This window comes from Bombus fervidus, chromosome 1, assembly GCF_041682495.2.
Source record: "Bombus fervidus isolate BK054 chromosome 1, iyBomFerv1, whole genome shotgun sequence".
Classification (NCBI taxonomy): domain Eukaryota; kingdom Metazoa; phylum Arthropoda; class Insecta; order Hymenoptera; family Apidae; genus Bombus; species Bombus fervidus.
The window spans coordinates 14,633,450-14,659,152 of record NC_091517.1 but is presented as its reverse complement, the minus strand read 5'-3'; the positions used below and the strand labels follow the sequence as shown (position 1 = coordinate 14,659,152).

The 25,703-nt window shown below is 36.8% G+C and overlaps 1 protein-coding gene across 2 annotated transcripts in view; it reads left to right on the top strand.

The window, feature by feature from the left end:
• Positions 1-25,703, top strand: part of LOC139987277 (uncharacterized) — a 113,328-nt gene that overhangs the window by 27,680 nt on the left and 59,945 nt on the right. The gene's annotated exons all lie outside the window — the stretch shown is intronic.

Here is a 25,703-nt window from a genome sequence, read left to right as displayed (position 1 = left end):
AGTAGCGACGATGGAAGCATTGCGTGATTGAAATTTCTAATCGTCGGCCTGTCGGCTGATTTGATATTCCATGCACAGAAAATCGTCGTAGGTTGGCTGTGTTAAGGGAGCCGAGAGACGACGGTGTTCCACATAAAGAATTCGTAGAAGGACGCGAGGATTATTTAACGCGAGCGGATTCTTAATTGACGGCCGTCTCGTTACCGATATGATATGTCTTCCAAGTTTTGTTTTCATTGTTGCCTTTGATTGGTGATGTAGTCGGTTGTTATTTTTTTGGATTGTTTATGGTTGTTATCAGTTGCAAACAGGATTGCTCGGTCGATGATTTCATACGTATGAATATTGATTCGAAAAACTGGTTCATTTGGTTCCAGTACCTCTAGCTTTCTTATTTTAAAGGATCAAACAAAAATATTGTTGCGTGCGTGTGTATATATAATTTTTAGCCTAAAAACGTTTTGAATATTAGTCTAGTGCTTTTCTTAATAAACTATTTCCGGATGAATAGAATAAGATAAATTAGGAACGTCAGTATGGACAGCGCACAGTATATTGAAAGGATACTATGATAAAAGAAAATGGAACGCCATCTTATTTGCATAAATATTATTCACGGTTGTCAGAAACTACTTTGTTCTTCTTCTCTAATTCATTCTCTACGTAATGTTAAGAGTCAAAATGTTGGAAATATTTTAAACAACTAAAGACTCCAGAAAATTTATATTTTTAATTATATTCATAACTTTGTTTTTCACTGAATAACCGCGTACAAAAGTTTCAAAAATTTAGAATAATTTAAAAAGCTACTGGTAAAGAAACGGGATTTTCTAGCAAACACGCGATTCCTTTGACCTGCAATTATCCTGAAGAAACTGTCTGTCATCATACGTAGAGCATGAAATTGTGGAAAGCTGGTTCCATGGACTCTCCGTGGGGTTCCTTGGGTGCCGTCGTTCGCGTTGCCCCAGAACCCGGCGAGAAGAGGGGCAGAAAAAATGGCTGGTTTCTTAAGCGCCAAGCAGGTTTACGAGACGTTTATTTCCGCTCGGTTGGCGATCCACCAGGCGTATCAGAGACGCACGGTGGCAGTTCTTCGTCCGAGTACGAGTCCTTGTCGCTCGTAAATCTTGCTCGCAACAAGACTAAAGGATACGTTTCGTGAATGAGTTACCGGATCCTCGCTGCATCGGCCTAACGAAATTAGCCCTCGGGGTGGAGTCCGATCGTGAATAAATTCTTCTTTATCCTCGTGTCGCTAATGGACGCGATACTGACACCACAGCAGTCGGCCTTTCGCGCTCCAGCACGCCGTTCAATTTCTTTTTGTTTGCTTTCTTCCTTGATATGATATATGTTACGAATATGTTGGTTTAATGATTTTAAGATGATTGGTTTTGCAATGAAATATACTTCAAGGAAGGGAGTAATGGAATATAATTCATGGAAATTGGTTCGTGTTGGACGTATGAAATATTACGAATTCTTGGTAACCAATTTTGATGGATAATAGAAAATATCTGTATCGTTTTTTAGTAACGTTAAAAATTGGAATTGAATCGAGCGATTTTAAAATATTTTAGCATAGATGTTCTTTTTACTAGTCAGATTATTATCAAAGTAGAAAGAAATAATAATTTTGTATAGAATAATCGATGAGTTACATTTATAGGATTAGTTATGTAGCTTAAAAGCGTTCGCCGTTTAAATCATTTATCAATTTTAATCCAATTTATCTATTGAAACAATTTTCTTGATTTCCGAACCACAGAAACGCGAGAATTTCAAGGAATTCGTTAAAATAGCAGATTAATCCTTAAAAGATTGAAAATCGTTAAGAAATACACGAAATCAGAACTTCTTGTCTGTCTTAATCTTCGTGTATAAATTTAAAAGTACAGAAAATTTTGTTTTGATTCGAGCCTATTAATCTGATACCGTACTAGTTTAACGATCAGACGTTTGTTAATACGTACAAAAGAAATTGTGAAACAAGTTTCAAAGGAGATACCGTTTTGAAAGTCGGTTTGTGACATCCTGATTGTCAATTACAAATATACTTTATATCTCTGTTTCGTATCTTGTCACAGATTCACTCGATTTAATTTACTCGAACGGATACACAAACGAGTAACATGTTTATCCGAGTACGACGTCCTGTTTGCATCGAATGAATTCATAAACGACACGACGAAAACGAAAGGGTTAGACATTCATTAAAGACACTGCGGTTGTCGTCTCGCTATAAATGAATACTATTCGTATTATAATCACACCGTGTAACTTTCTTCTTCCCTATTGTCTTCTTCAACTTCTGTCTTTACGATTCTTCAAGACGTGTCGCACGCACATCGTTATTTCGCTCCAGACACAGTAAAGCCATTTATCGTAACGATTCGGTACTTAAGCCTGCCATTAGTATTCCATTATGATTTCGGTATATCTTGTTCGTTTAGGGGACTTGAATTACATCGGTAACATGTATTACAAATGTGTAAATTCATGGATCGTACTATGAATATACAAAGTATGGATGCGCCAGTGTTATTTGGGAAAAGAAATTTTCATGCATAATCAAACAGAACGAACTAACTAGGAATTTTATATAAATAAAATAGTCGCTCTACCTTTCATGAAATGTCTAGTTTGAACGTAGAGAAACATTCAAAGTTTGGAAATTACTTAATCTATTAAGGACCGAGCAGTAAAAGTTGCTAAAAATGTAGATGAATTTCTATAATTTGAAAAATCTAGGTAATCACATTAATAGAAAATATTTATTCAAATCACATAAGAAAATCCTCGAAGTCTCTTTCAATCTCGGATGTAGGTAATTATAATATTATGTTGTCCGAAAAGTGGCTTTCTTTTACAGACACGTCTTTTACAACAACGCATCTTTATACAAACATGAAACCTAATCTGTCAGACGTTGTGATTTTTACTTTGATAGAACAAAATGGATCATACGCAATTCGATAAAATAATATAAAATGAAAAATATTGTGCGTTCATCATTTCTTTACAAAACGAAAGAAACTTTTCGGACGACCTAATATATAGATTCGATCGATCGTAATGATATAAATCGATTAAAAAGAAATTGCAAATGAAGCGTAGCGTTAACGCCTTAAATTAATATCTTCCCAATTTCATATTTCAGCCTTCCGATTTCTTCACACTTCTCGAAATATAACGGGGGGAAGAAAAGATAGGGAAACGTATCTACGTACGCAATTTGCATATTAAATAGCCTTAGCAACGAGACAAAAAGTTGATCGTAATGACACCATGTGATCGTTCGTGTCAAACAAATTGAGCGTACCGACATAGGGAAAGTCCGTGCGTAAGATTTCAATATGAGAGCGACGTACTCGAAGGTGGCTCCTCTCGCTGTGGAAGGATATCCGGAGTAGCTGGCATTATTTTACACGAGAGTAGACACGTAGACGACCGGTACCAGGGGAAGGCCGAGCTCGAAACAACTCACTCAACCTGATCCAAAGCCGGCAGGCATCAACATGGTTTCTCTCTACTATGTTTGGTCTGTCCGGTTTCGTTCCTCTGTTCGTTCGTCCTGCTTGAACGTTTGTCGGCTGTCGGACAGGATGATCCTTAACGCGTGTTTTGACGCGATTAGCGGCCACGGTTTCTGAACAACGCGGCCCATTGTTCCCGGTGCGTGATCTCGCGTGTGAACCGCCTCGTTTAGACGTGCTTCTGCGTGGTCCTTGCCAAGGACATGTCCATACTCCTCCGCTTTCAGGCCTTTATCAGGATTAATCCCGTAAATCGAACGATTTATTGGGATTTAGAAGCTTTTTTTTCTTCTAGTGTAGGGACTTTGGATGGAATTCTAAGAAGGAATTTTCTTAAGTATGATTATATGCTTTAATCCCTTATTTACGAGTAGCTTTGGAGGGATGTTAAGGTAATTCATAATCATTTTCGATATATTTGTTAAGTTGGTATTTTTATTCTCGTACAATTAGTTGAATCAATCAGGTTGGTTTTAGTGCCTACAAGTATAAGCGTTGTTGCACGATCGAGATTCTTGTTCATTATTATCTTGGTTTACGATAATCTATCAATTATTAAGATATGCAATATACAATCATTTAAATCATGCGTATAACAGTAATTCAGTTTGTCATACAATATTCATAAGAATACTAATCTTAAAACGTCAATATGATATGTTAGTCGATAGAAAATTCTCAGCAAATAGATTTGCGTTAACTCGTTTTTCCCATTCACCGATTCAATAAATTAACGATACGTAAAAGACTGACATGAAAGATCATTTTCTCTTAATTAAAACATCTAGCATACGTAATTAGTACAATTCACCATTACGTCATTGTGTATTTCGTTCGCAACTCCATTTTAATTTTAATTGCATTAAGTGTCGCTCACTCCAAACTTCACATCTCGAAACTTCATTCCTCATCGATAAGCAAATCTTTCCAGGGTCGATTTCTTTTCGGATAATGATTAAATTCCTCGAACGGACGACCCAATGAGAGCTAAATCACGGGACGGCGATAAAATCCAGTCACGCGTTCTTTATCGCGACACCATTGATCGAGCTCGAGCACTTAGCAGTCACGAGTCATTAGGAACCGATCAGGGCGTATTTCAGGTGCCCTGGATGGAACGAAATGCCTTTTCCACGCGACACGGTATAATCAGCGAACAAAGCGATGGCGCGCACGCGACGCGCTGAATCAGGTATCCGCGCGGAACGAACCAACTATGTTGAGCTAAGCTATGTTCTGGCCGCGAGATCGATCGCGAATTTTTTCCTAGCGCCTCGAGACACCGTAACCACCGGATAATATACGCGTTGGCGCACGCATAGGAGCAGGTACGAGCAATTAGATTTTTTTTGATACCGCCAATCGGCGCCAATGTCGTTGTCCGTCTATCATGGAACGTCGATCGGGCCAATAAACGACCGGCTTCGTTGGAGCCGCGCGTAATTTCACCGCGACACGGGCCCGAATGATTGGTAGTTGGATCGGAGGCCGTATTTATCGTTCGATCGTTAGACAAACAACGCGGTCACCTTGCATAATTCTAGCTGGAGGCAGCGGTGGCGGCAGCAGCCACAACAGCGTCCTCGCGTCGTCGTTTCGTGCGCGGTTTTCCCGCCAGACGTTAAATCAACCGCGGCGTTCTTCCGGCTCTCGCGTTCGTTTGCCCTTCGGCGTCGAAATCTGACTGATTTATTGGCTGACACCTGGTTAATGATTGCGCCGGTTCTCCTTCCCCTTTCTTTTTTCCTTCCACTTTTTGCAAACCTCGGCTTCCAGTCGCGATAAATAGTTTGTCGTGGCTGTAACTAATTGTCACGACTCCGTTTCCAGTTCCAGAAGGCTGCCACGTGTTTCTGTGTGATACATTGGCGCACAGGGACCTGCGTGACTATCGTGTTACAGCTTTCCTTCACGCGGGAAGGTTTTTTGGATGTTTGGTTCGATTTTAAGGTGTTCTTGTGAATTGTTTGGAATTGTTTGTAAATTGAATAGGATGAACCGAAGTTGGAAAGCAATTGTTTCGTAAAGATTTCTTAGGCAGAGTAGTTAGGTATGCTTGAATTTGAATAGAAAATGTTATTTTTATAACGAATAATTGTTTAGATAAAAGGAAGGTGTCGATCGAATTTGTATCGCGATATTTTATTTTAACTTCTTCGTCATAAATCACTGGCATCAGAAGTAATCCTATGTTAATTACACCTGACTTTGATTATTTTTAACAAATATATCCTGTTATATATATTTGAAAATATGTATAAATATAAGATTTTACATTTGTATATTCTTTTCGAAACAGTGTTATTTCCAAGAATAAGTTGTAGGATCCAATGCAATCTCGTTATCGTTACCGCGTTTACACATCCATCACAATATTAGTAACAAGCGTAGAACTGTACGGTTATCAGCTTCAATTTCCACGAGTTAAACAGTGGATTCCGAGTATCATCCATTTACCGCTGATATTTTGTCTACGGCCCTTGGTTAGGTATAAACGTTGCTCGGGTCGCGCCACATAACGCGTAAATCATTTGAAAAGACGTGTATACGAATACGCGCGTTTATGCGTCTTTGACTCTCGTATACCTGCTGAATACCATCGTATAAATCGGGTGCTCTAACGCTTGATATATATCTTTTGCATCGGAGGATTTAAACGCGTCAAGCTTGAAACTATTTTAAAATAAACTATTTTGAAATAGAATATGATCTGGATTCTTACAGATGTTAGCGTGGTCTGTCTTAAATATAATTTCGAATTATTTAGCAATAATTTCCGAGGCCAACGATCAAACACTATGTTAATCTCACAATCTATAGATATTTATAATAATACATATGTACGTAATATGTCTCACGGAAATATTTGAACACCTACCGTAAAAATCTTTTGTGTCCATATCGTACGTGTGACGTAAAACATCTTGTAATTTCATTAGCATTGTAACGAGATACGACCGTCACGCTGCAAACATTGACTGATCATATACTTTTGTGATTTCTCTGAAATACATAACTTGTACTAAATACATTATTATTTCTATATATACTTTTAGATTTGTTTCAAACTGTACCAATGTAATCACGATAGTTGAATCTCATAAAAGCGCTAACTAAATTTCAAACTGTTTGATATAACACGCTTAATATATCCGTAAAATGTTCGAATACTTCCTCGAGCCTGTGTACATATTCTCCAACGTAAGTATCCTGTCGAATTCATCGATCGGTTCAATTCACTGTCAGTTTCTATCGCCACTCGATAATCACCAAGCAGCGGAAAACCAAGAAAGGAAAAAGTACAGAAAAAAGAAAGGAATACGTACAAATAGGAACATGTTCGATTATAACTGTTTCGATTATAAGGTACGCATGCCAAACGGGAACTCTCACCGATAAGATGTCGTCTTGGCGTGCCGTCACGCTGGTTGACAGTGCAGTAATTGAGACGCGATTTCTCAGCGATAATCCGACAGGTAAATTACTCCAGATACGTAAGCCGTTGTCTCGTGAAGCGTTTGACCGTCCTCACGGGCCAGTTCCGGCTCGTTATATGCTCGTTTCGCTCGACTGTTCTGCTTTTGGTAACATCGTGTACGGGGAATCACCTGTGCGTGACAAAACCATCGAGAGATTATGTTTTCGTGGATTAAGAACAACGTTGCTTGTTACCGTTTCTGTCATTCATCGCGGATTCGAAGGACCATGAACGGGCACCGATGTTACTCGTTGCTTACACCTATGTCTATTTTTGATAGAGTATGTGTATGTGATCGAATGGCGTGTAGTGTACACGAAGATAATAAGTATGCTAATTTTGTCGATGGGAACGATAGCTGCGTCTTCTTGGCGGATTAACATATAAAAATTGTCGAGAAATACGTTTGTGTAAGATTCATTTATCTCCAGGAAGATGTTTCAATATAAGATTATCGAGATCTTAATAAAAGCGTATCGTGTAACTTTTAACCAACTCTGCTGGATACTTGGAATTTGTGTTTCGTGACACGTAGTTCATAAAGAAGTTATGCAATTATACGATATGTATGTAGATAATACATATAAACGAAGCGTATAGACTCTGTGATACTGATCCTATTATATCGGAGTATTGTGTATTTCAACCAGGAAAATAAATAAAAATAGGTTTCAGAAGGTTGGATATTATAATTTTCACATTTCCTTTCCTCTTGCCACGAAACATAGATATTACTTAAGAATTCGATATTGTAATTTATACATACGATATTTTTACATCTACCTTGTTACGTATTATGAAATTGGAACGACCGAGCCAGTTTTCATCTCTCGTTTAATCTCGACGTATTCGACTTAATCTCACTGCAGAAAGTTCCGACATTTGCCAATAAAGACTTCGATCGGAGAGAAAGCAGTGTCGAGATGGAATTATCTCGGACGGTTTATTCGAACGCGTGTTCTTCATCTTTCGATCGATTCGATTTCACGTTGATTACGGAGCAAACTCGGCCCGAATTTTAAAGCTTAAAGGTAAACGGAACTGGACGCTTGAAATTATCCTGCAGCACCGCGATCGAGAAATTGGAACGTCAACAAATTGTTACGAATCGAGTTAAACTGACGTTTATCTTAATTCCGTTTGAGTATGTTCTTGAATATTCATCGACATTACGAACGTGCGGTGCTATCGATTAGTTCAATTATTCGTGTAGGATAGTACGATACGACGGTGAGAAAGATACGAGCCGCTTTTCCACGTCGTAAAATAAGTTTCTTCGTTTCGTTTCACCATTATCCTGTGTGGTTGGTAGATAAATTTCGTATTCAAACGACCGAGTAGATTCACGGTCCGGTGTACAAATTGAATGCTCTTTCGACCACGAGCCGAGATACCACGGCCCGTCTCTCACGATAGAATCCGAATTTTAAAAGGGGACTAGAGGGAGGAAACTCTTCGCCCAGTGCTAATAAATTCTGTATCTTATTGTGACGCCACGATAAATTCCTGGGGTGGATAAAAGAAGGCGCCGAACAGTCCATGGCGCCTTCTCACACTCCCTCTATGCAGGTAATCTCTTTTATACCTGACCTTTCTTCCATTTCCTTCTTTATATCCTTGTTACAGTTATAATATACAATGTACATGTCGTATATTATGAAACAATCGTAATGAGATCGTTATCTATCCTAGGAAGTAGACGTATACACAGGGTGTTCTAGCTTTCTGACTAAACTTCCATAAATGAGAGAGAAAATGTTACATAAATATCGGTCATTTGAGATTTTATTAATTTATTAAATTAGAATAAAGATAGGAAATATGAAACTATATTAAATTGTCCCAAAAGCTTCTTCCGTTTTATAAGAAAATAATAGACGTACAACTTTTGTTGTTTTATATTATTTTATCGAATTACGTATGATCCATTTTGTTCTATTATTACGAAACAAAAAATGTTGTGTATTTATTATTTCGTTAAAAAATTAAAGAAACTTTTATGGCAACTTAATACCATTCGAAGTAGAAATAGTTGAGCAATATTTATCTACTTAAAGATAGAACAGTATTCTTAGCGCTCTTGAAAATAATTATTACGTAATTGCAAAATTCGTTCCTTGTTGAGGAATAGAAAACAAATAGAAATAGCTGATCGAATTTTTTCTTCGCGGTTAAAAAAAAAATTTCAAATTTATCAAATGTCCAGCTGGACAAATTGTAAAGTACAAATTAAATAATAAAAAAAAAGTTCAATTTCATTTTGTTCCCTCTTGATACAACTAATGGAAGTTGTATCCAATGCATAAACGAACTAGATGTAAATATCGCCAATCTATTTCTGCTTTAATAGCATAGTAAGTTTTCTTATTCTTTTAATAAAGCTTCAAACAACGTATGTTTGTATAATATCTTTTTCCCTATCGATATTCACAGAATACAGTAATAAAATTGGAAAGACCTGGGACCCCCTGTATGTTTATAAACTACCTACAATTTTAGTACCTACTAAAAATTAATATAGAAGTCCTGTGAGTCTCTGTAGATGACGTTTCCGCTTAAACGAATGAGAATTTATTGAAGAAAGATATTTATGCATCTAAACGAGACGCCATTCGAGCGTAATCGTCGGAGGACTAGAATTATTTTAAGCGGCGGGCATCGGACTTAGTTGAGGGAACCAGGAGACAAATATTTTCTTTTCGTCGGGTAAACGCGACAAATCGTGCGTGCTGCGTGAAAGTGTGAACGCATGCACGCACGTCGCACAGAGTTGTTCACACGGTGCATGCGTGCGTGCCTGGAAATCGGAGAATTTTTCATGAAATATCCGTGAACCGTAAATTATAACGCCCGATCCTCTTGTATCGAGGAAAGCGTGTTTGCAATAGGATCTACCATATACAATGGTTCTAAGCTTCGAGGAAATAGAAGCATATGGTCGACACGCTGCTTTCGCTTTCGTCACACTGTTTGTCGCTGTTGCTTTTGTGCTGAATCTTCGAATTTTTGTCAGCCTTTGAAATACTTTTCCGATACATTTTTCTATATCATTCGATACCACATTTAGATATCTCGGATGAAACTCATAATATTAAACTAAACACTTGAAGCATCATAAATTCATTATTTTGAAAGTTAGCATTGGGTTTTATTTTTCTGAAAATCTTCAAATCTTCTTATTCATTTTATAGATGCACAACTTTTTTTATTTTGTATTATTTCATTGAATTATGTATGATTCTCCATCTAGTGGAACAAAATGGATCATACATAATTCAATAAAATAATACAAGACAAAAAATCTTGTTCACCTATAAAACGAAAGAAACTTTTGGGAGAACCTGATAATAAAATCAATAATTAGCATTAATTCCTAGTACTGATTATTTTACCAACTTTCTTTCGAGGTATTATATAGTTTTCTATATAGATGGAACTACTCGGGTTTTCCAAACGTAAATACGTATTAATCTCGAGATTACAACGCAACCAGGACGAGAGATGATCCTAAATGAACTCAGGAAGATCATAAGCCGTCATTGGCATGTCGCTCGAATTCCACCAGGGAAAATCCGACCAGTCACGCTTCTTAATCTGAGGAAGCAACCACGCTAGCCGCAAGACTGCTCCAAAGAACAAATTGTGGAATATAACGAGTGGTCGAACGAGATCGACCGTGGCTCTGACGGCGGGAAAAAATCGTTACTGAAGTTCCACGCGGAGAATTAATCCGATTCATTGAGCGACGACTGATATTTTTATTAAATAAATATGAATCGAACGTGGAGGCACGATGTGTCGATCTATATATCCAGATTAGATGAACTTAATTCCTAGTTGACAACAGTAATGCCCTGTAAACTGCTTTGTCGCGTTAAATATTCGCGCCAATAATCCGCAACATTTTATATTTTGCGTCGATTTTAATCCTTGTTCGATTCTAATCGATTTGATGTAAAGTAAGGTTCTTCGATGACGAATGTTCATCTGCTCTTACTTCGTTTTAATGTTCTCTAATTCTCTCGCAGCAGTAGACATTTTGTGAAAGTTTCAATGTGCATACGTATTTTTCAGAAATTTTTCAGAACACTAATCACTATTTCATTCCTTACTTAATATATAAATTTCGTAGCTTCTGAAACGTCTAATCTTATGATACCCACAATTTTTTACGATTCTCTATATAATCCAAAAATCATACACAACATACAAAGACTTATGAACGCGATAAAAAAAACCACTTCGAAACAGATACTGCCAGAATTAAATCCTATATCTACACACAAGAGCAAATCCTCTTTGAACGGTACATAATAAAGTTTATACCAAACTCGATATATTCGCTGCTGAAATTCTACTTAATACGATCACGTCCAAAAGCTGAGTCCAGCTAATTTCTCTGAGGATGCAGTTAACGAACCAGTAAAAAGAACACTTTCGGTTACATATATGTACTACGTTTGCGGCACAGATAAGTTAAACACAGTATGGAGAATGCGTTCAGCGAGCAACAAGTTGCAAGTTCAATGGAAATACAAGACGTTTACGATTGATAAATACAGATTACGTGGATGAGTCGATTTCGCCAAGAAGACCGAGAATCGCACGAGTCAATAATAAGCGTGTGCAGCTACCTCCATGAACGATCCTCATTTGCATGCGTTCCGCGGAGTTCGTAATATTCGTTTATTTCTTAATAATACGGGAGAAAGCATGCGGATATGCGTACGCGCACGATCGCCTCGTTGAGCGTTCATTGTTGCAAGCTAGTGTTCGTATTTGTATCACATATATGTATATAGATCGAACTAACATAAATCAACAGCTTGCAAATATTCTTCGAAATATCGATTTTTATCGAGTTAAATACCCTCTCTGTAGACACGCGAAAACCTGTAAAGATAATATAATACGAGGAATCTGCGATACGTAGAAACGTGGTACGCCTAATTTCTTTGCCATTCGAATACAATAAACTCGACGAATGATTTATTCGTATAACAATAAACGGTGGAGCAATTCGTTAGGTCATCTAACGCAACGACGTTTCAAGAGGTTATTTCGTGGGAGAGAAACGCATAAAGTGGAGCAGAATTATTATACGTGCAATCTCGTAGCAAAAATGATTCTCTTCTGGTCTAATTTTTCACTTTTCAAAGTTATATAGATTATTAGGAAATCGTAACCACCAGGATATTCTAAGCTTGTCGCGGAACTAGAGAAACCCTGATGATAGTCGTATTTCTCGCGAGTGTCGATATCAACGTGAAAAAGATTCTGGTCTAGCTCGTAACTGTGGAACGACGGGGACGCACATTTATGACGGACATAATTCTTATTAAATTACGCTTCTCGTTACGGATGTGGCCCCGTTCGACGTGGCTACATTCCTGGCTGCGGTGTGACAATACTTTCGAACATAGGGAAATATTATATATTCGACGGCTTGCACGTTCGTATCCATACGATGATTCACGAAAGTATTCGAACATTTGGAGACACATTTTATATTTATTACGCGCGTTATGTGAAACATTTTGAAATTTTATTAGCACTGTGACGAGATCCGATCATCGTGATATTATAATATATATATGTACATTGTCCGATTGGTTTCAAGTGGAGAATCCAAGAAGTTTTATGTAAGTCATTAATCTTTAAATAAAAAAAAAAAGCAAGTTAGATAACATGGAAATATATAGTTTATAGCATATAACATTATATTTTACGATAGCTTTCCTATAAAAGACGGAGGTGTATTTTATCATGTTTCTCCTCTGAAGTTTTCAAATCTTATCGACATAACAATAACGATCCTGTCTCATTACAATGCTATTGAAATTTCAAAAAGTTTTATATTAGCACACGCAATACGCATATAAAAGCTTCCCACGATAGCTGTTCGAATACTTTCGCCAATCATTGCGCACATATAGGCCGTGTACAATTGTCGATTGACGAACCCGATCGACCGGACTCGTAAAACGAAAATAGCGAATCGAGAAACGCGTCCAGCCTGGAGCACGGAATTCGAGATATCGAATCTCAATCGGCGGTCGTTTGGTAGTGTTCCAGGAACCGGAGGGCCTCGTCAGGGGGTCCTCAAAGACAGGACCGACTATGAAATCGAAATCGAAAGCGAAGCGTGCCGGTATTAATCAATTTCGCGCCCCGACTCGAATATGTGAGCGCACCAGGCTACCTTCTCCGGGCCGAGACGCGAGTCGGATTGGCTCGTAGCACGGTTGATCGATTAAAAAGGAGCAGAGCGAAAATCGTACACGGCCCGGCCAATACGTCGCCACGCATGCCACGTAAAATGTAAACGGGATAGGGCGGCGACGCGCGTTTCTTTGCCGTGGAATTTCGCTAACCTGTCGTGCAAACATGCGGCAGACCCGAGGAACGACTATTGACTAGGCTGACCATTTTAATGGCGCCAGAAATACCGCACGGAACGGTCACACTTGAATACGTCTTAGTATTTCCTTCAGGGTAGTTGACTGACGCGAGGAGACCACTTTCTATGGGGATGATGACGATTCTCGAAGATGACAATCTCGTGTCGTCGAGTGAAGAACTTTGATCGTAAAATGATGGTAAGGATATTTTATGGCTGACTTGCCAAATCGTCGGGAATGTATCGATTACGTACTTCGGTAGGGGCAGGTGGGATGAAATATGATGGTAATAAAGTTTTAAAGTCGCCGTATTTATTGTCGTTGGAAGTTAGTCGCAGGTTTATGTTGATACGTTGGTTCGACTGAAATCGTGTTTCGAGGTTAATAATCGGAGAATATTAGGTTTTATGGCGGAGATTTTATTTCGATGACGGTTGGCTTGGTGGTTTTAATACGCGTTGAATAAGCTCCTGTTGGATATGGACTGTTTTTAATCCTGTGAATGCTTGCTTTTAAGAGTGTAATTCAAGCTTTTCGACGTAGTAAAAAATAGCAAAATTATGCGATTCTTTTAATTTAGTACGTAAAAAAAAATAGGCTTCCTTTATCTTTAGTTTTTTTTTTATAAATTACAAGCACAAGTTTGAAACGTTTAGGACTGATCAGAAGGTAATCGAAGAACGAAATAACTCTGTTTAAGCATGAAAACCATCGTTCGAAGAAAATTGCAAACTTCGCGAAGCTCGCGCAGCAATTTAATGGTAAGAAAATAAGAACGAAGAAATAATATACGTGCTATTGAAAGTACTATGCTTGTCGAGGAAAATTAATACTCGTCGCGAGACATTCATTTTCAAACATAATTACTCTCCTTCCTATAATTACAATAATCGTTGCCGACGTGCAGGTTTCGATTACCTACGTTTAATATAATTTAGTATAATTTAGTCGTCCTACAGAAACTCAGATGTTTCTCCTATCGTTTACGTAATATTGTCTCTCCGAGAATTTTTTCCTCGCGTTCGAGTCGCGCGAATAAATTATGCAACGACTAGAATTTCGTGTTTGCCTATGTAATACGAAACCCAAAATTAGTCTTAAGTATACCGATACTATTGTCCAGTCATTCTTTCAACATTATATCTCGTGGTTCTCCTTTGATTCTTTAAATTTAAAACTCTAAATCTAGAAATTTTAATTTAAACGAAAAGACGCGATAGGACACATTTCCTGTCTTTTATAGCACAACAGTTTTAAAAGTCAGTATGCTGTCAACTAATTCTACATCGAAATTATTTTTGCCATTTCACTTTGGCATCGAATAGCTGTTTTTGTCTCTTCACCGTTGAAAAGATATTAAGAATTTGAATCATTATATACAGTCTAATATTAACTGAGTTAAACAGAGACATAATAAACATAACAATTAAACTGTTATTATTCGTCCATCTTTAAAAAATTTGTTTCTTCGAATCTATCAGATTATTCTCTTTCCCGAATATTCAGTACTCGGAGAATACTTCGTTCAGCCTTCAAGTAACATAAAACTCAACGGACAAAAATGAGCATCGTAATATCTTTGCCGTGTAGTCGTCAAATATAGAAATCCAAATGTGAGAAATGTGTTGTTTCCTTCTTATGAAGTAACCAACGTAGCTTTTACGAGTTGAACGATCAGTTTTGTTAGGAAAAATAGCAAAAGATTCATAACACGATAGTGGACGAGAAGTCGGAAAGGAGGAGTTGAGTGGAAATATGTAAAGTGGTTGCTGGCTGGTCGTCTTGTTGCTTGATACGATTCACTGGCACGATAAGAGAGAGAATCGGCCTGCGAACGAGCTAGTTTTACGAACAACGTTGTTTCGCGTTCAGCGTCGAAATGCGTGCGCTCTGTCAACGAAGAAATACAAAATAAAAATGAAACAAGATAAATAATCAGTGCATCATCGATTGGTCACACCTCCTGGTAACTTATTATTCATTACCGTAGCAACGTTGAACTGGTTTAGAAATTGTGCGCCTCCGTAAATAGCGGCCTTGTCTTCGAATTACGATGGATACGTCGACTCTACTTAAGGAGAAACAAAGGCAACAAGTCGACGTAAGATCATTGATTAAATCTACCGCTTAATTTTACTTGACAACTCGTTATCATAGGTCTATCGTGGCCGTGGAGGAATTGTGCTACATCGTATGTGGCTTCCATACTAATGAGCGGGAAAATTGTTTATGTAGCGGAGGAGCAAAGGGCATGATACCGTTTAATAAATTTGAATGTATTATTACAATGTTGCGAGCGAATATTTCTTTCGAGTATCTTCTATTTTCCGTTCATTCTTTCGCTTCAATTTTGCAACAAAGTGCATAGACGTTGAAAAACCGAAATGTGAAGTTTTAATTCGAGTTATTCTTTCGTTTTATAAATTAGCGAATCGAGATTAAAAAAAAAAAATATCAGAAAGCATATAAAATTTGTATCTTTGATTAAAAATGTCTTCGTAAAAATATATTCTCATAGAACTCGTGATGAGCAAATTGGTTAATAATTTGTGTTGCACGTAGTTCGTTTAATGCGCGATCGATTTCATCTAGCATTCGATGAATTTTGTGACAATCCAAGACCCTACCACGTATGCACGCAACTTTGCTTGGAATGTCGCTAACTGGGTATGCAAATACTCATGTCCGGTACTTATACACTGCTATTGGCCGGGCGTGCCATTTAATGGCATCAGAAACTTGAAACCTGGTTCGCGTGCTTCGAATGCACGCATTTCGTGTCTTCGCCTCGTAGAAATTATTTTTGATCCCTTATTACGATTTACTAATCCTAATCGTTCAATTGAGTACAAAAAGATCTTGGAATATGCATAACGACATGCTATGAATTACACTTTTACAATTTTATTATATACTATTTCCTAAGAAAAATAACTACAGTCATTGACAAAAATCTCTGTACACCTTGTAAAAAGTTAATTTCGCCCTATTATTATTATTTCTTTATATGTTAAGGAATAAATATATTTTTATACATCACTATATCTATATAGTTTGATAAAAATTATAGATATATTCATAGATGATTAAATAAATTTATTTATTTCTAAAAAATTTATTTCTAAAAAATTGATACAGTTATCTTCTAAAAGGATATACGAAGACTTTTACAGACAACTGTGTTTAAAATAACTCGTATCACAAATACTAAAAGAAACCATTCTCTAACGAGTTGTCAAGATTATTTCTAAAGACCTTCGAAACAAAATTCTCTGGATCCACTAAAGAGAATAATAAAAGCTAGCTTCGTTAGAGGACATGTGGAAACAGCGTGGTTTGGAAGCACGCGACCGCGCAACGGTCTCTCCTCAGGAGGGAAGAAAAGAGATTTATAAAGCAGCGGAACATTTCAAAGAAGTCGTCCTTCATGGTGCGTTGACATACAACCTCGTGCGACCTACCCATCTAGAACACTACCTAGAAAACTGAATTTGTCGGCTTGGAAACGCGGAACAAGGTAAAGACGCGAGGCAACGGCATCCCGCTGTGCACCCTGTTGCGAAGGGTCAGCACCCTCGTGTTGACCACGTGTATTCCGTACCTTCCAGGCAAATATGCCTGATGAAATCATATCCGTAATATATGTGAAGTGGTCTCGTGTTGATTTCTTTACCATACGAATTGCCATACGAATTGTCACACGCACACACAGATACGAATTGTCGATTCTTCGACGTTTCAATGACCGGCCTCGCTATTGCGAATAAATTTCGCTTTCGAATAGCGTTTCATAGAGATAGAGATGCAAGTATATTGTTGGGTTTATGGGATATGATATTTTGCCTAATAGAGGGAATGCGATATAAATATGGAAATGTGAAAGAAAGAGATGTTTAAGTTTCTTAATTATTTCGTTGGTATCGTTAATTTGTAATTCTATTGTTATCGTTAAATTAAATTTAACATCAAGTCACTCTGCTTATCGATGTAAGGAACGTGATACAAATATCGAAATATGAAAGAGAGAAACGTTTAAGTGTCTTAATTATTTCATTGATATTGGTAGTTTGAAATTGACAAATTTCGTATAAGTAGAGTAGTAAAAGTTGTCAGTGCTGTAATAGTTATACATTACGAATTCTGAATGGGTCGTAAAAGTTTCAAATACAGTTAACGTGATACATTAGTCCATCGTAATGTACTATTAGAGATGTTTAGGTTAATGGCACAGCGATCAAAGTTACAGTACTTTAACTTCCGTATGAAGAAGTTTAGTGCTCGGTCGTTAACGAGCTGCCGCTATGAATTGTTACTATGACTAATAACGAACTATGACTTATACGACGCTCTATATTGTAAATTTTAATGTTATTCAAGATCGTTATTTTATCATAGAAATCTCGCAGGTGACACGTTGAAGCTCGATTTAATTCTAAATATAACTACACGATTAGAAACACGATCTGTGCGCAGGTTTAACAATATTTATCAAATAATATCAATTGAACTTGCAGTGCACGTTCGACACAGAACATTGGTTACGAAATGTATTATATCGTAAACTTTGTTCTTTACTGTCTGATAATTCCGTTCACAATACCCAATTCGAAAAGCTAGAACAAAGCTAGAACAATACGATATCTTAAAACAAAATGTTTATACGTTTGATACGCGCATAAAGTTTATTCTATTCTCGTATTAAAATTGAATAATGCAATGTATTGAATTATTATTAGTAGCTAGAAGCAATTGCATTCCACCGTATAGGACGCAGATGTTGATAATCGCACTTGCTCCGTGATATATCATTGCGTAATATCTTATTTAGCCGGTGCGCGTTTCCTCATCGAAACGTGGACATTTTTCCTCTCGAGAAAACGCGAACACGTTCACGAACAATACTCTCGATCTCAGAATAAGGAAAAATATACGCTCTATCTATATTCGAATATTTTCTTCGATATCACGTAATCGATGGTAAGTTCAAATAAATTCAAAGCGTTATGTTATACCGGAACGATAAGTATACTTCTTGTTTCATAAGAACGTGAATAATTTGATAGGAAACAGTAATATTTAAATAAACGACACTGTTTCACATTCATCTACAATTCCTATGCCAAGATTTCTACCTTCGAAAGGATTAACATGTTACTATGATGTGAGACTAGTTAGAAATAATGGTTCGACTGTCAACCCACCCAAGAGTGGATAACCTAAGATTTTAAATCGATATGACAAGGAACGAACGATATTGCAATCGTTTAGTAATAATGAATATATCTTTATTAGAATTTCAAATTCATTAAGGATAACATGAAAAACTGGATAATTTTCCTGATTTTTCTAACGATTCGATTCCACTCGTTTACAAGATACCTTATCCTGTACGAAGAACTTTCATAATTCATAAGGATCGATTTACATATGAAGCAAGAGACACAGTGCGTACAAAAATTACTCGCATACTATTGTATTTATTATAACATTTACATACTAATTAATTAGGTCCGGGCATATCAAGTTTCGTATCGTTTACTTTTTAAAAATAAAATGTAGAATTTGTTGAAAAAGAAACGGGAGATTTTATTGGAAAATAATGATATACGCAAATATCTTGTTATATTTTTGTAGCCACCGTATCGACAAGTATTTATAATTTCTTGATCAAATTTACAAATTTTTTGCTTATCTATTTTGGAAACTCAGAAATACTCGGAACGCTAAATGTTGCATAATGCAACGTGACACACGAATGTGGTTCCTCCATGTGTTTTTCTGTTTTACGAACCACTTGTGGCCCAAACGAGATTAACCCTAGCTTTCAAAATAAGTGTAAGGGGAAAGTATGTGACTTGCAGTGAAACCTTTTTTTTTCCATGCATGTCGACTGATTTACATGGCAGCGTACCGTGGATCGTAATCCCCATAAGCGCCACATTTCTTTCATGCTCGAGGAACCGACACATGGTTTTGTATTTGTCCCCGGGTGCACCGGTAAAATTACGAGCTCGTAACTGTGAAACGTCGAACGATGGAGTATAATTTATGTGCTTGATTCGCTGCACCCCCATTTTTACCCATATAATTTACTTTTAATTCGAAAAATAACTATGTCAACGTTGAGAAAGTGATTCTGATCGCACGACGATGATTCGATCCGGATTTGTTTCATAATAACAACTGTGATTGCTCGAACGTGAATGCATATATAATAGAACCGTGGAAACGTTTTAAGTTGAAAGCAGATTTTTGATGAGTACAGAGGATAGTGAAAGCAGCGTGAAGTATAACCGGCATTTCTGTCCTCGTTGAGATTCGAAATATCGAACGTCTAAACGGTCATTAATTAGTAGGCAAATTAAGGGTAAACATTTAAAAATCGTTGGAATTCTTTTTTTTCAAGGGCCCACACGTGTGATGCCCGCGTGTGATTCTGAAGTTAACCAACACATCGGTCGTATACACACGCATGTACGTGAATATCATGGCTGTTAGTACTTAACATACATTTTCATATGTCGAGTCCCATACCGGTGATTTATAAATTTCCTTAATGAACCTGCTCGAGAACGACCACGGTGGACACTTGAAGGTTTTTCTGTTCAAGTTCTGCTCTCTGCTGAAGAAGATATCATGTTTTTCTGTATATTTTTTTTCTTTCTTTCTTCTTTTCTTTTTTTCTCTCTTCTTCTTTTTTTTTTGTAACGGAAATTAGAGAAGAATTATTAGAGAAATGGATACGAAGCCAATAATCGCAGCATGAGGTTTGCATTTTATTATCGATTGCCACCATATCCTGCCACGGATCCTGCTTCTCCACATTTGCACATATCGTAAATTTGATTTTAGGGTTGGCAGGTACATCGTAATAATTTATGTGCCACAAGTTGACGTTAAAGCCGCTGCTTCGATTGCGCTGCAAATCAAAACAGTCGTATGATCTACGATCAAAGCTAGTTCCACCGCCTGCGATTCCGAGAAACTCTTGGCACGACGCGACGCTGCTTAGGGACTTCGTCCAACGAGACGCCATTTCGAAACTCGTTCAAACTATCCGGACCTCTTCATGATCATTACAAAAGTGTATCTTTGATACACCATGTCCCTTGTAATAATTTTAACGGCGCTGTCAAATTCTTGCCAAGAAATAAATAATGGCAATATACCGTCTATTGAGTTACGACGAACATAAATCTTTAATTGTCTGGGATTAAGATAGAAAATCTATAATTAAAGTAGGAAGAGTTTTTGTCTATGACAGACTTGCTTTCGGGGACTTTGTTCCAGTTGTTAGCTCTCGATTTATATAATTTTACTTTCGTTCGTTTCTAATTAAATTTCGAATATTTATATAAACTCGTGTTTTCATGAATATGATTAAAAAACTAGCATCTAGACAAAGATTTGTTTCGCTTATTAACCCTTTGCACTCCGAGTTTTATTTCAATTTCGTTACCAGCAGCTGCCAACGCTTTTATGTGTTTTATTTAAAATTTACTTTAACTAAGAAATAAGACAATTTAAATAAATAAAGGAAGAAACAAATTCGCTTAAATACCAGTTTTATTCACAATATTGTTGTATTTTTTAATTTTTAAGTATATGATATATCTTGAAACAATTTCCAGGATGCAATCCTGGTTTTCTTTCGCACCTTTCACAAAAAAAGGTGGGAATGAAAGAATGTCGAGTGGAACTCGACAAAGGAGCTCTTGAGATAAAAACTGATGTCGAGTCACACTCGACATAGGTTAAATATCATAAGGATATTCGGATATTTTATATCCCGTGAATTTTACGTATTTACATCTCTTCAAGCAAAAATTATAAAAATTTTGGAATCCATTCTTAAATCTCCTACTAAGAAGAAGCGAACCTTCAAGCACTATACTTACGTCGCACAGAATGTAAACACGTTAATGATATTCACATTCGTTCCATGTGCATTAAATGTATGATGTATAAACCTCTCTCTAGAACTTTTTAGTAGTTTTTAAACGACGGGTGTTTATCTGGAAGATAAAGGATCCCGAGAAGTTGTGGTAGAACGTGCAGCAGCGAATCTCGTGGCATGACACGAAATGGGATCAATTAGGGACGCTTCTTCTCGGCAGATACAAAGGGCGGGCTAAAGGGGAGGGCGGTGGTTATTTTATTTTCTTGCGAATTTCCATTGCGCCAGAAGGGGCTCACGCCTCTCACCGCCCACAATCCTGTCGACTGTCAGAACTGTCAGTGTTTCGTGTGTCGGTCGGCTCGCTGGTTTTAATCACCAGGCATATCTCGTGTTCTTCGTTTCTCTCCAACTCTTTCATTCTTTCCGTTCTTTCTTCCTTCTTTTTTCATTTTTCTTCTCCCTTTTATTTTGTCCTTTTCGCATTTTTTCCCTTCAAGCAGGCTCGTGACCGTCCGACTTTGATGGAAGTAATTAGTACGTTTCCTACGAAATTAGCGGTGATCTTTTACTCTATTATCTGTTTACGTTCGTCTATTATACTTTATTACCGTGGTTAAACGATAACCAATTATTATCACAAGTTACAACGTTATAAGCGGATACACTGTTAGTTTCGCCTTTACATTTTTATTTGCCTCATTCTCGAAACTTACGTTTACGTTGAATTCTTTTACGTTAGACTTTATCGAACTATATTTCCAATATTACTACCTAATTGTGTGAATAATGCCTCATATAAAGAATACTTTATTCTGTCCTTGTAAGGATAAAACACAAACGATGAATTCACTTTCTATGAAAATTATGACAGCAATTATAAAAATTAAATACTATAACAGAAATTTGGAGAAGCAGGACTTTGCAACAAATATGATGCAACAGGCCTTCGAGTAAATTCCTATGAGAATTATGAAAAGAATTCCAGAAATTAAATACTATAACAGAAATTTGAAGAAATAGGAGTTTCAACAAATACGATACAGAAAAAGAAAAAGGAGTTGTAACAAATATGATGCAACAGGCATTCGAGTAAATTCCTATGAGAATTATGAAAAGAATTTGAGAAACTAAATACTATAACAGAAATTTGAAGAAATAGGAGTTTCAACAAATACGATACGGAAAAAGAAAAAGGAGTTGTAACAAATATGATGCAACAGGCATTCGAGTAAATTCCTATGAGAATTATGAAAAGAATTTGAGAAACTAAATACTATAACAGAAATTTGAAGAAATAGGAGTTTCAACAAATACGATACAGAAAAAGAAAAAGGAGTTGTAACAAATATGATGCAACAGGCATTCGAGTAAATTCCTATGAGAATTATGAAAAGAATTTGAGAAAGTAAATACTATAACAGAAATTTGAAGAAATAGGAGTTTCAACAAATGAGGACGCGGAGAAAGAAAAAGGAGTTGTATCAAATATGATACAACGGACATTCGTATGATAGCTTGTAGAAGATTTATAATTATTATTAGTTTTGCAAGGAGATGTTGGAAGATCAATCGCAATTATCATTCATTCTTTCCAATGATTTGATTTGGAATAAAAAATTTGTCCTAGGAGCAAAAACGTTTCTCGTTAACGCAAAGGTTTCCTTATCGTTTTAAGAAAGGTTGCGACTATTCAAACAACCGGTTAAGTACCACACCGAAAGCGTTAAGATGTGCTAAGAGCCCATGGCATTCACGCGTGCACCCTTGCGGCCGGGTATTTCCGCGGCTTCATAACGTACCGTTTGACAATATTATAAACGCCTTCGTTTAAGCTGCATTCAGCTCGGATTTACGCCATGCAGCCGGCCCAACTTTGACACTTGCTATTTAAGCGATTCGCATTTTCAGAATTACCGACCGAATTCACTACAACTTATTACGATTCTCTTTTTCTCCTTTCAGTTATATCACTCAGTGTATTTTAAAATAACGACGACCTCATTTTGTCAGTTACATACGATATATAGCTTCTGCGATATTGTATGTGCACAAAGAAAATTATAAGAAAGAAAGTTATCACGTTATTGTCCTCGCTGTGATAACGAATTCCAACGAAGATTTAAAGGAAGAATTTTTCTTTTAAGTTTGACTTCAATGTAGATGTTAATTCCATCGGACGATATATGTAACATTCTTGTCGTAAGACTTCTTGAAATTGTCTCATTGTTCCCCCCCCCCCCCGTCTCCATTTTTTGGCTACAAAATTTTAGAAAAATTGTTAGCACGTAGTAGCATTTACTTGGTTAACAAGTAATGATTTACTTGATTAAACTACAATTTGCAATTTACAAATTACCTTTTTTTTGTATTATGTAAGGTTTCCTACGATTTTATTAATTAACAGCTTTTAGCGAGACTTTCACAGTGAAATTAAAAAATTGAATTACATACCTGATTTGAAGGAAAACGTCGATACTGTTGAATCTTCGGCTTTCTCATTCAGTTCTTCCAGACTCGTTCAGCTCGCTGATCTGAATCGTAGAACGTCTTGCATCTTGTAATAAAAATCTTACTATTATCGTGGGCAATCACCTGGACACAGAATTCGTTGACTATATTTAACCTAGTCGACGTCAAATTTCTCACATTGTTGCCCACCGACTGTGTCGTAACATAAATTCCGAAGAACTTGTATTTAACCGCTTGAGACGAGCTTTAATTATGAGACGACTATTAGAAAATTTACGCACAGCCTTGTCAACTACATCGTCTTGTTCTTATCACAGAGCGCCGATAACTGTGAACCATGAATAAGCAAACGAAGCTGAGCTTGTCCGTGGCAAAAGTCGTAAAACTACTTATCGTCAACGACTTCTGTAATATCGTCCCTGATGCACCATGTTTCATTAAGAAATTTCAGAGCATCTTTTTTTTTACTCAACATTCATTGAGACTACGTTCAATAATGACACTTGATAAGAAATGAACGCGGCATCTTGTGTACTGATATGATTTGCGAAACTTTCCTTGGTTATCTATCTTTTAGAATTTAAACTACGAGGATTTGGTTAATTATGCGGAGATGTTCACTAGTTTCCAATGAAATGAAGAGAATAAATTATTTGATAATTGACGGGAAATATTTATGAATAAATGTTCGCTGGCATTATTAATATTTGGTATTCTTTTATATATATATAAAATAAAATATTAAATAAGTATATATGTATTTATTATGACAATTTTTCTGGCTCAGTTAATGGCTTTTTGTTTTATTGAAAAATAACTTGATGTTCCTCTGAAAGAAAATATGGGATTAATTCAAGGTAATCGTGAAACTTGTCATTTTTGTCTGGTTAATCTTTTCGAATAACGAGCAGGTACATATCGATAATCAACGTTTCTGCTAATTATTTCAATTAGTAAGTTGGTAAGAAATGAGTAATTTATATCGCTCCCTGTTCAAGGATATTAGTACGTGAAAAGGCAATGTGAATGTGTCGTGCATATTTCTCAGAATACATTACGTTCAAATTGAAGTAGAAGATAAAGTCATCGTACATAAACGGGAAATTAGTCGAGCATCGAATAAAATATTTTTCTTGAAATAAAGATTCTTCGTTATCTAATTAGTCAATTAGCGAACGCAGAAGAAAAAGTGTTATATATGTCTTTTTGCCGAAAACGAGATAACTATAGAAAATGTTATATAATATTTCTACTTACCTCGAGAATTTTATTACGAATTTTCAAACTTTCATAAGTTTGTAAGGAAACACGCACATTTTTCTATTATAATTTCACGTTGCTCCTAGTTTTCACAAATGAAAAATTTGTACGACTCTTCTTCTCCTAAAATCCCTCAATTAGTAGAATTCTTTGCACGAGGCATCCACAACTATTTTACAAAACCAACTTACACCGCTCCCTGTAGACTATAGACTGTAGACCCTTGAACACATCGAACAGCGACAGCTAATCCAAATGTAAGAATAGTTTCCATGTTCGTGGCTTGAAACCATGGTTTCACGCCAAAAGTAAATACACGAAGGTGTTTCTTATCTAGTGGAAGGGTATTTGTTTGGTCGGTTCGTGTTTCGAACCCTTCTAAAAATTTACATAATTACTGTGAGAATGGTAGCTTCTTGGCTAGCGCCACTCGACGAACCACGAGATATTCCTCTCGTGTTTCACTCACGCCCTTTGATGGATTCGTTTGCTTAGGTGGAAAGAGGCCGATCTTTTGTTTCTGTATCTTGTTGCGCGCACAGGGGATACACTCGTAACGATGGGGTGTGTGCAGCGTCTTATTCCTCGAGGAGCAGCCAAATCGTGGCTAGTTGGAACGCGAAGCTTTTCAGCTTGAGAAGAAGATACGCAGGTAA